This window comes from Acinonyx jubatus, chromosome F2 (assembly GCF_027475565.1).
Source record: "Acinonyx jubatus isolate Ajub_Pintada_27869175 chromosome F2, VMU_Ajub_asm_v1.0, whole genome shotgun sequence".
NCBI lineage: Eukaryota > Metazoa > Chordata > Mammalia > Carnivora > Felidae > Acinonyx > Acinonyx jubatus.
In genome coordinates, this window is record NC_069394.1 from 72,662,039 (window position 1) to 72,676,597 (window position 14,559).

Genomic DNA, 14,559 nt, shown 5'->3' on the forward strand with positions numbered 1-14,559 from the left:
ATAAACAATAAGCATTTCTTTCTCACAGGTCTGCGGGCTGGAGGTCCAAGATCGAGGTGCCAGTGTGGTTAGTCCTGGGGAAGGCCCTCTTCTGGGTGTGTCCTCACATGGCAGAAAGGGCAAGGGATCTCTCTGGAGCCTCTCTTACCAAGGTACCTTCCCATCCCGAGGGCTCCACTCTCATGACCTAAGTACCTCCCAAAGGCCTCAGCTTCTAGTACGATCACATTGGGCATTAGGATTCCAACATATGAATGGGGTGGGGGACACACTGAGACCACAGCACTAGGCTCTGGAAGAGAGTGACCAGTTTGGAGAGGATACTCCAATGCTCACTAGTCACGTGGTCCTGATAAGCCTCCACCTCTCTGAACTTTGCGTAGTCAGGATGCTTGGACGCTTCCTCAGTCCACACCTCATGGTGGAGCAGAAACTCAACAGGCTGGAGAATAAAAAGTGAAGGACTTGACAGGCCAGCTTTTTACTTGCCACTACTCTGTATGTGTCGTCCTCTCTCTAGTGGGTGTTTTCTTACAGCCCCTTTCTCTCATCACTTGGCTTTCTGGTCTCATCCCTTCTCTAGTTGAAGACCAGCCATAGTTTCTAGGGAGTGGTTCCAACATTCCACAAGATATCCATGTTGTCTTGTGACTTTCCCGTTCCACTTTCCCACTGTCCAATTATCCTCAACTATGTTTCCCATTCCATTTATGACCCTAGCATTATAAAGAAATCAACGGGTATGAAAAGTCTAGTAAGGGATTGATAGAAGAGCCTGGGGGTAGACTTGGGATTTTATACCCAGTGCATCTTATCACGCGGTTGCCCTTTCAGGAAGTTTCAACCCCTTCAGTTCTTGCATCCTCATCCACACGATGAAGATTCTTAAAGCCTTCTCTGCAGGGCAAGTAAGCAGATGAGGCACAGGATGCCTCTAGCACAGCACTCCCCAGGTAGGCCTTGCACGGACCATGGGCTTAGCTCTTCTTCTAATCTTTGTAGAAAACCAGTGACTAAGGGCGCCTGGGTGGCTCAGTCAGTTAAGCATCTGACTCTTCGGCTCAGGCCATGATCTCACAGTTTGTGAGTTCAAGCCCTGCATCAGGCGGACCGTGTGGAACCACCTGCTTGGGATTCTCTCTCTCCCTCTCTCTCTGTCCCTCCCCCCACTTTCTCTCTCTCTCTCTCTCAAAATAAATAAATACACTTTAAAAAAAAGAAAAGCAGTGACTACATCGACAATGAACTGATGTATACTGTAATAGTCACTAGTAATTAACAACAACAAAAAACTATGGGCACACAGTAACTTACAGAAGTTCTTTCCTTTGATTAAAAAAGAGCATTTCAAATATGCCAAATAACTTAACTGGTAATTTAACAATTTAAATTGCCATCAGTAGTGGCCTCTTGAATTTCATAATAAATACACGTTAAATCCTCAAAAACAGAATTCTACTTTCCGTCTGAGTATAGGACTATTTTGTTTTAGAGAGGAGAATATCCCTACGTCTAACTTCACAGAAGCCTATATGATTTTTGTGAAGGAGAATGAGACAAGTAAAATCCCAGCTACTTTTTCCCAGAGAATGCCCCTGCTCTTCCTCTGCTTTTTTAAAAAGCACCAAGCAAGGTCAAAGCCTGGCTCCACTGGGCTGCACGGCGGGTCTCATTACCGCCGCTGGCTTCCCTGGCTCCTGGGGAGACCTTGCTCAAGGTCAGCTGAGCCGGCTTTGGGAGAGCCACACCTGACTGTACCGGTGGAACTTGAGCTCTGAGTCATTTGCTTGGCAAAGAGCTGATCTGGGAAAAGGCAAAAAGTCAGAGATGCTGGCGTGAAAGGTGGATGAGTCATGGACAAGGAACAAATCTTTCGTTAGGGAGGACCAGCGTTAGGAGACACTAAAATGGAGAAACAGCGGTTTGGGGAAAACTAGCGTGGATTTTTGGTCAGGAGCATTTAACACACACAAAAAGCAGGCCAAGGTTGCTTTTGCTCCCGGCAATGTCTCAAGTACCCAGCACTCACACTACGAAGGAACAAAAATCTGTGCCAGAGAAGTTTTGGAAAAGGAAGCTTTCCAGGCGAAACTGCCTTTATCAGTTGCTTAAGTTTGATTCCAATAATAAGAAACTAAAACACTGTAACTTATTTCCTCAAATTGTAATCACATGGATAATGCATAGAAACCATTTGTTTCTTTCACGGTGACTTACATAAACATTATACAGGGGGTTTCATATTCTAGACTGAAAAAACTCAAAAGTTTAACCAAGAGACCACTGCAAGGTCATTTTATGCCTTTCTTTTCTTTTTTGGTTTCCTTGAGTAAGGAACCATGTTTTAAAAAGACACACCTTGTACTCTTAAAAACAACGTAATCTTAAATGCACGTCTTGAGTAATAGTGAAAAACACGAATGACAAGATTAGTACCTAGGTCTCCATACGGTTACTTATCTCTATTTCAAGAACGCAGAACAAAACAAAGTTTTAATACACTTCAAAAACCACCCCAAACAGTTGAACACATTTGGATGGCGAGACAAGAAACTATGCTTTTCAACAACGATCTTTTAGAGCCCTTTTGAAGTAAACGTTTCCATCTTACTTACGGGAAAACCAGCAGAAAAACAACTGAAATCAGCTTGTGTACAATTAACTGACTTACACACAGGGCCAAGAGTTAGTGTCTCCAACCCAGGCGACATCGCATTAATGAGTCAACGTGGCTGAGTCCTTTCTCATCTCTCCCATGCAGGACGTCAGCTAAATGAGAATATTGACAAATATCGACAAACTCAAGATGGTTATGCCTGGGACAGTAACTGCCTGTCTTCTCCGGAATCTGTCTGGGAGGGAGAAAGGACGTTCCTTCACTTCTTGCATGCCTCTGCGGAACCAGGCACTCCCACAGCTATGTCCTTGGCCTTCTCCAAACCCCTGCTAGCTTGCTGTTATCTTAGCTGGCATGTGGGCAACTGAGGCTCAGAGAAGTAAAGTCCGTTCGCAGGGTTGGTAAGCAGTGGAGCTGAGTTCACACTCGTGTCTACTCAACCCCTCAGTGTTTTCCTGGCTACCAGGGTCGCAAATTCACCTGCTCTCAGGAGTGAGCCCCCTGGGCATTAACATCACACGGCGGTGTCTGAAAAAACACGGGAGCTGGGAATCATAAAAGGGACCCACAGGCCCATTGGTGGGGGGCCTGCTTTTAGCACCAGAAAACCCCCTCCCTTGTGGGCACATCGGGATGGGTGGGCTCCTCGAATGAGGCTGAGTGGAGAACACGGGCCCTGCTGGAGGCACTCCCTATGAAATCCTGTGTGCAGGGGCAGTTTTGCGATCTCAGACCTGGGGATGGAGGGCGTGGAGTTCCTTCCAGCCAACAGGAGCCTAGGGCTTTCCTCTCAGCACTTCTTAGATCCGGGATAAGAAGATAAGGTAATATGGTGATGGATTTCAGGGCATATCACTGGGGGGGCACTGTTGGCTTTTTCCGTAATGCCTCTCTCTCCACAGATGGCAGAATTCCACCTGGCACAGGCCAGTTCTTACCTGTCAGCCTAAATTAGATTCTGAAGTTCCTGGACAGTGGTAACATCTACCCAACAATGCCATGCATAATGCAGTAATAATAAACTACAGAATGCATGACATACTATACGGGCAATGGCCCAATGCATATGGATGCTGGAAAAGAGGCTTGAGGAAGGCTGTCAATCAAATGGGAGCTTGTGGCCACTTGGGAATATGGCGCTGAGGTTAAGACTGCTCTCGTGACGTCTGTGCCTTAAGTGAATACAGACATCAGTTAACTGGAGAGCTGTCTCTCAACTTCCTAAACATTTCCAATGTCCTCGTTTGGTGATATCGAACTCTCAGCCCCTCTGGAAAAGGGAGGAACCACCTGGACCCTGACCACTGTTCATCCACGTCCTTGCTTCCTTCGGGGGAAAATGGGTCTGGTTCTAGGATGTTTCCAGGCTCTCCATCAGTTCTGGAGACCAGGAAAGAATCCTGGGGTGGTGTGGACGCGGGACGAAATGCCCAGCAGTCTCTTCATGAAGCACGCACATTTCCATAGCTGTTGGCTATCTGCCAACACTTGCCCCCAGCCTTCTCGGTCTGTCCCTTGGCTGGCCATTAGGTTCTGGCCTCTTGACATGGCCTCCTTTGGGAGCCATCCTGCAAAACTCTCTCTCCCCAAAACTCCCAGGGCACTTAATGCTGGCCCTACACCATTCGGCCTGTCAGAAAACACCATTTCATTCCCCGACCATAGACAGCGTACTTTTCATTAAAGTACAAAGATGTTCACTTTTTAATGTTGCCTTCAAACCCACGCACTGACAAGTAGCTGGTCACTGATTATTGGTAAATACAACACGGCCTTTGAAAAAACCGTCACTACTAAGCAAATACATAGAAGACACATCATGGAATCCCTTGGAAAAGCAAAAGTAAATCAAGGTTACTGTTATTTTTAGTCCTGGTAGAGACCTCCAAGACAGGGGCTCCTTGTTTTTCTTTGTCTTTTTTTCTTTTTTGGTCAGACAGCAAAATATCTGAAACCTCAGCCTCTCAGCCTCTTTGTCTTAATGTAATAATGTCACAGGTTTTCAGAGAGAATCAATACCTTCTGCTCAGAACGGGTCCAAATCAAGCAATGTACTTACTTGAAAGAGGAATGAGTATTTTATGGACGGTAGGCAGAAGTCACAGGGAATCCTTTCTACCTTAAGCTACTCTCTGCAGCATGCAATATCTGAAAATAGAGAAAAAACTGCTATTGCTGTTTGATTTGACAGAAATAGGCAGGCTACTAGATATATATATAGCAATGGAAAATGATGGTTCTTTTAAAAATGGGCGCATGAATTAAAAAAAACAAACAAAACAGATAACAAACAGGTAGGTACACCAAAATGTGTTAGTTCTCACACACTTCACTTAGAGGCGAAAGGTTTTTTGCTCACCTCAGCTACGCGTTTAAGAAGACATTTAACCATGGGAGGCAATTATATAGAAGAACCTGCACGCTGAGTTGTGAGGAGTCACATAAATAAAGGCTGACAGGACGTCATCTCATTTCTGGAACTCCTGCCCTGCACATCCCGAGTCTGAGTCTACCCAAGGTCTGACAGGGTGTTCGCATGTCAAATGGCCTCAGGGCCATCTGGTTGACCCCCCCCCCCCACCCCTTCAGAACAAGAAACAGGCCCACTCAGGTAAGGGGCTTCGCAAAAACCACTCAGCTGGCTGGGGCAGAGCTTCAGGAGTACCCCTACCTGCACTGTCAAGCCCCCATGACAGTATTCATCCATTCATTCATTCGTTCATTCTCAAGTACTGGCAGAGCACTTTCTATGAACCAAGTTCTACTCTAGGCTCTGTGGGTGAAGGGAAAAATGTCTGACCTCAGCGTCTCCAGTGAGGGGAGACTATATTCTCAGAATGTCCCGCTACCATGGCGGCTGGAGACATCTGAAGGCAGCGGGGGAGAGCTAGCCAGGGGTCTACTGGGGGAGGCACATTCCAGGCAGAGGGGGCAGCCAGGGCCCTGAGGCACAAGGAGCCCAGGAGGCTGCTAGGACTGGAGCAGGGGACATGCAGGGACCCAAAAGTAGTGGCTAAGTCTGTGGCAATGGACCAACCAACCAGTGGAAAGCAGGTGTCAGAGAAGCTGATGAAGCACAGAACTTTGGAGGCTACCTACGTAACAGGTGGGCAGAAAAGAAGGAGCCTGGAAGGAAACAATTCAAGACAGGAGAAGAATGGAAGGGGGCTGTTTCCCAGAGGCCAGCAGGTCACCTCCCAGCTGCTGCCTCTGGTGGTCACCTCTGAAGGAGAATACGTCCAACACAGAGAGTAGCAGTAGAGCGAAGGCAGAGGGAAGTCAAGGCTGCGATACGAGAGATGTGAAGACGTGGATACGGAGGCCCGACTAGAGCAAAACACTGCAGAATTCTGACTGCAGGTCCCGAATATCGGAAACGCAGGACCCGTATCCACGCAGACGGTTCACTGGTGGAAGATCTAATGCAAACTTGTCCTTAAAGTGGACCTTCCCCCCACATTGGGCACGATTTAAAAGACGCCTAAATTCGATGAAATGTGTAAGGAAAGGAAAGCAGAAGGCCTCCATCATAGTAAGGCCAAAGGCAAGTGTTATCATCCACGCCCCAACTTTACAAGCCTGTCTTTAGTGAGCATCGACAAAATAAATGACTCCCACAAAAGAGTCAACAGGCCTCTAAGAGCAAAAGATTATTCCTGGCAAGGCACACGGTTGCAAAAGTCATCACTGAATTGCTCGGGAGTACAACAGTAATGAAGGTATTTTGCGATTCCTTGAAGGTGGATTTTTAAATTATGAGGTACATTTAAATTACTGGATGCCTCAAAAAAGGCTTTTTTAAGTCCCATGTTATGTAAATCTACTAAAACATAAATACTTCCGTGCAACAATCCAGGGTGCATTCTGCAAAGGTGCAGAAGGAAAAAAAAAAAAAAAACGACGGTTTATCTTCAGGACGTTCATTACAGATCACAAATAGGACCACATAGTAAAACTGAAAGTCAATACAAGCTACGGAACAGCCCTGTGGCCCACGCCAACTCCTACAAGACATTAGCTCTGGTGGATGTGGTGCAAAGTGAGTGGCAATCAGAAAGTTCTGGATGGGGGCCCGGGTGTTACCATCTCTCTTCTCCTGAAGCCTTCCCTCCCTGCCCTTTCTCCTTGGGATCACCAAGCTAAACGCCTCTGTTCTCCTCTTATCCCCTATTATTATTTATTTCACGGTCTCTCCTCTACCACAGAGCTGTGTCTTCTATCCTTGTCTCATGAATGCTTAGCGCAGAACCTGGCACTTGGTAGGTGCACATCATCACAGAGTAAAATAATAAAAAAAATGAAATACACTTAAATGAGAGCCCTGTGTCTCTTCAAATATTTTTCCAACCCAGGCAAATCTGGGGGGGGGGGGTCAATCCTGAGATATTAATCACTTGCTAAGGACAGATGTCCCTTACTTTTTGCCATCACAGATGCCCAAGCATCCGGCCAGAAAGCCACCTCGAGGTGCCATACCACAACTTCACATCCAAGACCATGTACGACACCTTGCTCTTTCTTTTCTGCAATTATTTTCAGGCTGCGATCAGCCCAGGGGCTTTGTGGCACATCCTATTCTACGTGGAATGACTTTTTGTTTTTAAACTCACTACCATTTTTTTCGGCTATGATTACGAGCCCCTAGGAGAAAAAGTCAGGAAGTAGCCCTTGATGTTTTAATTTTAAAAATTATACATTTTATATTCTAGTTCATGCTAACGGACTTATTTCTGATTGGTCAGAAATGCCGTTCTCTCAGCAGTAAAGAGCCACAGAATTACAAGGATGGGCAGAACAAAATTTTAAAGTGTCTAAGAAACTTATTTTTACTTTCTCATTTCAGAACTACATAAAGAATCCTCTGAGCGTAGTAAAAACAGGTTGTAATTGATCTGAAGATAAAAGTGTAATACTTGGTACTCTAAGAAAGTGTAGTTCTTGGTACTCTAAGAAAAGATGGCTGGCATTTTGTTTAGTGCTATTTGAAAAATGCCCCTTTAGTATATGTTAAAAGGCCCTTTGGGATATCATAGTACCTTACACAATATCCATGCACATTTATAGTTACATCACATTTTTAAGAAGTTCCTTCTAGACACAGAAAGTCTTTTAAGATCCAGCCCTTGAGAATCAATGTCATTTACAACTATTTCCCACAGCTTCCCAAATGCTAAGTGGGGCTGTGTTCAAAAGGGAGGTTTACAATGGTTATGCAGGACAACAATAATTTACTCTTCAGGCAGCTTCCTTCTTGGAAATTCTGTAAGACTAAGGTGATTAAGGAGGGGTTTCGGGAGATTAGCAGAAGGAGAAGGAGGACAGGCAGTTATGGAGCCGCATCAATTTATTCTTGTGCAGATGAGTGTCCACGCCCAACTGTCAAATGCAGGTTATTTTCCACACCTGCAGCAGGAAGCATGTCAGGCAAAGGATGGAGGGCTGTAACTGGAGAGAGGGGTCAGGCCGTGTGAAGGACAGCACGATCACCGTAACCAACTGCGCTCCCGCCACGGCGACGCAACCTTCTGAAGTCAGAACCAGGCGTGGCTGGGGTCAGGGGAGTCCGAAGAGGAAGTCAGAGCTCTCGGGAGGGCGACCCTTCCCACATTCATCCCGTCACACGTGCTATCTTAAAACCAAAACGCTGCCACTGCCTGTAGTCACAGAGAGCCCCTGCCTTGCAATGAGTGACTGCCAAACTTTGTTATTTATAGATGACGCTGCATTACCATAAATGACCCCCTTTCTTGATATATTCTTTATTTTTTTTTCTTAAAACTGTGATTTGGGAGAAATGTCACATTAGACAATTTATTACAACCTCCGGATAGACTAGGGAGGGGATCCGGGCGGTGGGGAGCGAAGCAGAGTTAGTATTCTGAAGTTTTCCTCTGCCTAAGAATATACGGAAGCCCTTCCCACCAGATCGTAGCTTTCAATCAAAGCAGTCATTTTAACAAAATACTTAAATGGCACTGTTTGGCTTTTCAGGAGCAGGGCAATAATTCCTGACAGCCTTCAGATATCAGCAGGGCTCTCCACTGATAGCAGACCAGACGCATGGTGGCAGCCAGCCAGCCGTGTGACTGGTGAGTCAATACACAAGTTTCTCTGGTCTCCACAGTCGGCGACGGTAAGGACATCAATTGTTAAGTTTGAGGACCAGATGATAACAAGGGGTTCTTCTGTATCAAACAGCTCTATGGCGAGGGTACGCTGAGAAACAAAAACTCACGCTGCGTTTGTCTGGGTATCTTGAAGCTCAGCCTTGGGCATTTAGATATTTTTCCTCCAGACTATACCACCTTTATTACACCATTTAAGATTATTTAGGGTTTGATTTGGAAAACAGTCCAGGCGACCATGAATAGAAATTTTCAAACGTCGTCAGACCTCAAAGTGGTCAGAACCCCACCTTTCTGTGATTTCCTTTCAACTCCGAAAGCAACGTAACATCCCTGTGAAACAAAAGCTCCGAGTGAAAAATTCTCTCTTTGGCACAGCTGAATACGCACCTCTACATATTTCTGGCACAATGGGATATGCTAATATTCTCCATATTAAAAAAGCTTAATGGGAACTACAAACAGTGAAACAAAGAAAGCCATCCAAAATGAAGGCTGCACACATCTTTGCAGAAACAATAGCACATTACTTCTCGGCGACACCGGGAGAATCACTCCCCCGTCCTCATTAAAGTGTGTTTCACTGAACTCTCCTCGATTGCTCATTATTCATGAGAGTCTGGACTCCATGCAAACAAAGTCACCCGGCTACGGAAACGCACCTCCAAAGCCACCTAAATTGAGGCAACATCGGACTTTCCAAAACAGAAGAGAACCAATAAGAATCATCCCCCGCTACCTGCACTCTTGAATCCAGGTAAAAACCATATTCCTTCGTGAACAGGGGAGCTGTTTACCAGCCAAGCCTTCTCCAGGAGAACACATTATAGTCTGGGAAAGCTGGAGCACGCGTGATATTAACAAAAGCAAGATCAAATTAAAACGGAGGACATGACGAACGCACTTCATTTCACGCATGGCCCTGTTTTTCCCTGCGAGATAAAGCCTCAAAGTAATTACCATGAACTGAAACTTCTCCAGTGACCTCCGGGAGCCGGCAGCTGGTGCCTCCGATGAACTACAACAAAGACGGACACCTTCTCTCCGGTGCCTTCCTCCTCCTTTACTGTCAGCAGCCAAGCACCTCCGCCGTCGCAAGAACACAGTAGAGTATCTCTGTATCTATGTCTCCAATGCAGCATAAAGAGTACTGTGGAAACCTATCAAACTGGCGAGCAGCAGGGCGAGCAACCAATGAGGAGAGGCTCATGCAGAATCCAGCACATGCTCTCTGAGGCGCAGGCTGTCACCAGCGCTTAGCAGGCTGCTAATCTAATTATAGCTAGTTTGCTAGCACAGAGCTCTTGGAGCAAAAGCACAGGAGCAAATTGCATTTTAATAAATTAAGCCCCACAGACAAAAATCATCTTGATTTCCTGTCATTTTGAAGATGGATGCATCACCTCATAAACGAGAAGTGTTTCTTACAAGTGCATGCCTGTGTGCTCTCCAGTCTGGAGAAACAAAGAGTGGTGAAATCGATGTGCCGTGCCACCAGCTTCCTTCAACTTCACAGAAGCCAGCAGGGAGAAATAATAAAATCGATACCGTGAGGATATTAAAATCGAAGTCCTCTAAAATCTGCGCCTCACTTTATTTACCCTGGGTTAGCAATTTGCCACTCATTTGTCCTAAAGTGCTAATTAATCTCTCAATATCATTAGAAATACCATGCACATTTGTGTCCATCGGGGAAAAGGGCTACTCAAGGTGTCAAAAGTCATAATCTTGATTCTCCTGATGAATAATAATTCAGAGTTACAAGGGATGGAAAAGGATTATCAGAAGTCATTATAAAAGCAAAAATTAAATAAATTTGCCCACCTCACGCTTTAACGGTAGAATCAGTTCTAGAAGCCAAATCCTGTCAGGGATGGTTTGATGCAAACCTAAAGGGCATGCGTCTAAGTGGCAAACTGGCTGGGTTGAAGTTCTGGATCAGCTATTTCCTACCTTTGTGACTGGGCAAGGGACTGGATTTCTCTGTGTCTCAGAGGCAATAATGCGAGACACCTTGCAGGATTATTGTCAATGGGCTATTAGCACTTAGCACGGGGACTGGCACACAGTGAGTTCTCATCAAGCTATTATTAATAGCAGCAATCTTTTCACGATGTCCTATTACCTACCTTCTTTTCCAGTATCACACTACTCTAAAAAAGTATCTAACCACTTCTGCACTGTGGAATTTTGTCAGAAACACCATTTAGAATTAACAGTGACAAGTTAATGGCAGACTCGATTAATCACAGAGAATCATTATTGTATTCACTCTAGTAACAAAAAAAAATATGACACCTCCTTCTTTTTGCCTACGTAATTGCTACAATTTCACTTGATTCTGTAAGAACCGATCTTAAAAGGACTTTTCAGGAAATTATGGGGATATAATTGTATTTCATTTACGACTTGCAATATGGATTATATGATATACATTTTGAAAGTGTTTTCTATGGAACATAAATTGGGGAAAGTTGGTAATGAGCAGTTTGATTAAATTTAAATTGACAAATTTATATGAGAAGGGGAGAGGAGAGAAGTCAGCGAGTCAAAGGCAACTTTTGTCCCTGCAGCCTACTTACACATTTGTTTTCCCTGAAAGTCATTTCTTTCTTGTATGTTCCACAAAATTAACAATCCCAGGATGATATTTATCAAATCTGTTAATCTGTTCAGTGTTCTTTCAGTAATTCCCAGAAACTGGTATGTTCTACCAGTTAAGTTCTGATCCGACGATACTGGGCAAACTTCTCATTTCTATAGTTTTATTTTGCTCTGATTTTTATTTGAAAACCTTGATAGAAAGCTGACATTCTCAAAAGGCACTATGATTTGCTCTAAGGAACCAAATATCCCCAGGGATTAATCAGTGGCCATAGAAAAGGAAACCTGCCTAAGGATCATTTTTCATCCACCAGTCTTTGTGTCCCACAACCTGTTTGGGAAATAAGCTAGTGAAAGGGACGACATGGCCCATAAACTCCAAAGGAGAGCACAGAAAGTCATGGCCCATCAACTTAAGAATGAAAAAGGGCGTAGAAACGTACACACAGACACAAAGTCGGGGGAAACATGATGGAGACAAGTCTGCTAAAGGAAAGTATTGCCACGTGCGTTACTTGGAAGCATCGACCACCGAATTATCAAAGCGCAATCAGCATCATCAGGAGCTAAAACTCCAAGAGGAATTGGCTTCAGTGATTTGGCCTAAGGCACAGCTCCCCAGAGGCTGCCAGGATACAGACCAGTAACACTTCCAGGCATTTATCTAGGAAACATCGAACAGCTCTGCCTTCCCCTTCATTTAACAGACTGCTAGCTCAAAAAAAGGCACTTTAAAAAGCTGTTTGATTAATTTCTCTCATGCCTGTTTTGTAGAAGCATTAAACAGACCCTTTCTGAGAGACGGAAGCGACTGTCCTTTCTTCGGTCTTATCTTTCCACATGTTTAGAACCAATATTTGTTTGAAACTGGGTAACAGTTCATTGGTCATCTTTCTTACTGCCACTCTGCTGGGCGAGCCTATATATTTGGTTTTAACCTCTGGAACGAGCACTTTTGTCTTTGAACTTTTGTCAACTCGTCCTTGATTCTGAAAAGCCATTCGCCCCCTCAACGAACAGTGCTTGGCACCTCCTGTGTGCAAAGACCTGCTGGACATTGACAACAGCGGCACAGGGAGGAGTCAGAGCGTTCAGATTCTTAATGGAGCTTCCATTCTAATGAGGGAGATGAACATCAAGCGATTCATTAACAAATGAGCAACCATGATGGCGGTAAACCTTTGGGAAGCGCTGTGGGGGGGGGCAGGGGGTGCTGTGAAAGCATGTAAGTGGGGGGTGGGGTGACCGGTCTGTGGCTGGAGTGTGGGTGAGGGCCAGGGGTGTGTCAAGGTCCTGGAGAGCCTGGTGGGACTGGAGGGCAAAGGAGGGACTTGGAGACACAGCCGGAAACAGCATCCACCAGAGAAGGAAGGAAGGGAGTTTGGTCCAAGCCTTCTGAAAATATGACTGCTGATTTCCTTTTCAGTTCTTTCTAGAGTAAGAGGTTCCCACAATCTTCTAGGTCAAAACTTTCGCTTGCCCTGCCCTGTACAAAGAACAGAAACGTGTGCATCTCACATGTGCCACACTGGGCAAGGAGGAGCAGTCACGCACCACGGGCATCAACCTCCCTGAACGGAATCCCTCAATTCTGTTTTGATTCTCTAACCTTGGAGAATGAAGAGAGGAAAGCGTAAGCGTCGAGACTTTCCATACAGAGTTCTGTTAGAGTTTTCTTCTTCCCTTGGGAAAGAAACCAGAGTTCCCATACTAAAAATGATTCTTTCTAAGCCTATGGCTCCTAGATAACTTTAGACTGATCCGAGGTGTCTCTATTTTGGTTGTTTGTCAGACTCCAACTTGCCGCAAGGGGTCCAGGAAAGCTGCTTCTGCTCTGAGGAACCAGATCCGGTTCTACCGTGGGGAGGGCTGCTCATAAGCTGGGCCTCCATGGCCAAGGATTCTCCCACTTGGCTGACCGGAGCCGCAGCTCAGCTCTCCTCTCCCGGCTCTGCCAAGGGAAGGAGCAAGGACCAGCGGTCGACTGGTGGTCCGAGATGTGCCACGGATCCCAGCCCACGTGGAGTACGGGCTGGCCAGTATCTGAACAGCCAGCCTGGGATGGCGTGGCCCTGACCAGCCGCGTTTCCATCATGGGGTTTCAAGCCGCCAACCACCATGCAGTTGCTGTGCGTGGGACTGGGCAGAGATGCTAACAATCAGCTCCCCCCAGACCATATGAAGGGCTTTAGCATACCACCGACTCCCAACTCCAAGGGAAAGAGAAGCACGCCCAGGCTGTGAAAGCCTCCTCTGGCTACCAGGGGTGACACAGCTGATGGAACAGCATATGAGTAGTTAGGAAGTATAGTGCTCTTTCCTTCTCTGTTCATAACACCCAAACACTGGCCTTCTTTCCTTCCTTCCTTCCTTCCTTCCTTCCTTCCTTCCTTCCTTCCTTCCCTCCTTCTCTTGCTTCCCTTCTTTCTTTCTTTTTAGAACGCAGCACATGGGTGCCTGAAGCAGGTGTAACATGGGCAGGCTGGGAAAGACCCAAACGGGCTGCTGGAAATTCCCCCACCCGTGCCAAAGACCAGGTGCGGTCCTCAGCACCCCCCTCTTCATTCGGATGCTTCGCACACTACCCCGTGTGCCACGAAGTGACCCCGCGGTGCAAACAGGGCCTCCGACGTTCCTTCGTCCATCAACGCAGGATGCCGTCGTGTGAGTCGGCTCTCGGGGCCTCCTGGGAAGCCACCTGCTGAGGAAGATGATTATGTCTGGATGACCATCTTGCCAGCCCTCGTAAGCAGCCAGTGTGAGTCTTCTCAGTGCGGCTCGGTTTCCAATCCAGCCGTGCATCCTGTAGGGTCTTCTCAAAGCCTTGTCTGTGCCATCGCCTTTGCTTGTCTTTCTTTTTCTCTGAACGATTCGTATTTTATAGTACCGGCGAAGACAGATGGGAAGGTAGGGGACAGTGAGACAGCTAAGGAGGTATGAATTTGCGGGGCGGCTAGCTCCAGAGAGACTCTGTCCTGGAGGCTGGCTGTGAATGGCTAGCTGTCGCTCGCAGAGTAAAGCCTTTCCGACATCCTCACACTCTCGGCATCTATCCTGTCAACGAGGACCCAGGGCGGCCCAAACACCCTCGCGGAGGGACTTCACAGGATCCACAAGTGCATGGCTGGACAGCACCAGTCGGTAGTACTTGACCACAGCACTTGGACGGATTGTTTCCCAGGGGCCCCCTCTCCCCATTTCCTTGGCCCCGTT

The 14,559-nt window shown here is 46.3% G+C and overlaps 1 protein-coding gene across 7 annotated transcripts in view; it reads right to left on the reverse strand.

The window, feature by feature from the left end:
* The window catches only part of FAM110B (family with sequence similarity 110 member B), a 142,977-nt gene that overhangs the window by 57,402 nt on the left and 71,016 nt on the right, over positions 1–14,559 (reverse strand). For 4 of the 7 annotated variants that reach the window (XR_003415170.2, XM_053208600.1, XM_053208602.1 and 1 more), the window contains one exon: positions 9,703–9,910. The exons of 2 other annotated variants lie outside the window; for them this stretch is intronic. The gene's annotated coding sequence lies outside the window, so the exon portion shown is untranslated. Of the gene's footprint in view, positions 1–4,676; positions 4,766–9,702; positions 9,911–14,559 lie in introns of all 7 variants that reach the window. One more of the 7 variants, XM_027042905.2, reaches the window with a different exon arrangement.